Source organism: Ciona intestinalis, chromosome 1 (assembly GCF_000224145.3).
Source record: "Ciona intestinalis chromosome 1, KH, whole genome shotgun sequence".
NCBI classification, from domain to species: Eukaryota; Metazoa; Chordata; class Ascidiacea; order Phlebobranchia; family Cionidae; genus Ciona; species Ciona intestinalis.
Genome location: NC_020166.2, coordinates 4,665,458 through 4,666,288, shown reverse-complemented (window position 1 = coordinate 4,666,288; position 831 = coordinate 4,665,458). Strand labels below are relative to the sequence as shown.

The 831-nt window shown below is 30.4% G+C and overlaps 1 long non-coding RNA gene across 1 annotated transcript in view; it reads right to left on the bottom strand.

The window, feature by feature from the left end:
- Positions 1 to 55: 55 nt before the first annotated feature.
- LOC113475814 overlaps positions 56 to 831 on the bottom strand; it is a 14,072-nt gene continuing 13,296 nt past the window's right edge. The window contains exons 2-3 of the long non-coding RNA XR_003397592.1: positions 224 to 325; positions 56 to 143 (exon numbers count right to left, since the gene is read on the bottom strand). This is a non-coding gene — a long non-coding RNA (uncharacterized LOC113475814). The remainder of the gene's footprint in view (positions 144 to 223; positions 326 to 831) is intronic.

The window sequence follows — 831 nt, the reverse complement described above, 5'->3', positions numbered from 1 at the left end:
AAACTCAAATGATGTAATTGAAATTTAAACACGTTCGGAACTTATTTAAATATATATATAAATAACTTACGTTAGAAAACCATTTTGTTCTTTATCGAGGCAAGTAAAGCGACTGAATAGACGAATGATTTGATTTGATTGAACTGCAAAATAATCAAGTTTAACTATAGTTTAAACACCATTTTAAGCTTTATAATTACAGCTTGTATTAACAACGACTTACACCCTGTTTCTTGTTGAATTGCTTCAATTTCTTCTTCTCTTAAATGCAAAGATGCTTTAGACCCCATACCTGTTATTAATTTGAGTGTCTAGGAATTAAACTCTAGTGAAACAAAGCGATATCATGGAATTAACCTTTCTTTGCAAATAGTAAAAACATAAAATCTGCGTCATTCTGACATGACAGAACTACGTTTAGTGTTGCCATGAATATTTTAATAGACAATAGATAACAACACGGCTCTACATTTGCTCACACAATAACAAAATTGTAATGTTCTTGAGGTAAATAGAAACTTTTTGTTACTATAAGAGTTAAATAAAGTCGTAGAAACACAAATGGCTCCTACAGTATTTCACCAAGGTGATCCTAGAATACAGATATTCTAGCGGCCATTTTCGATACCTTCTACTGGTACCACTAACCTAAATTTGGACACTGTACCAACTAGACCCCAGCGGTACTGATTCTAAAATAAAAAATTTAAAATTCGAAAAAATATTAATTATGAATATTAATATTCGTCATAAAAACATATTTATAGAATTTTCTCCCGATCCAGCTTCGAATATGTTATAGCGCTTAGTGATACCTAAAATATGAAACAT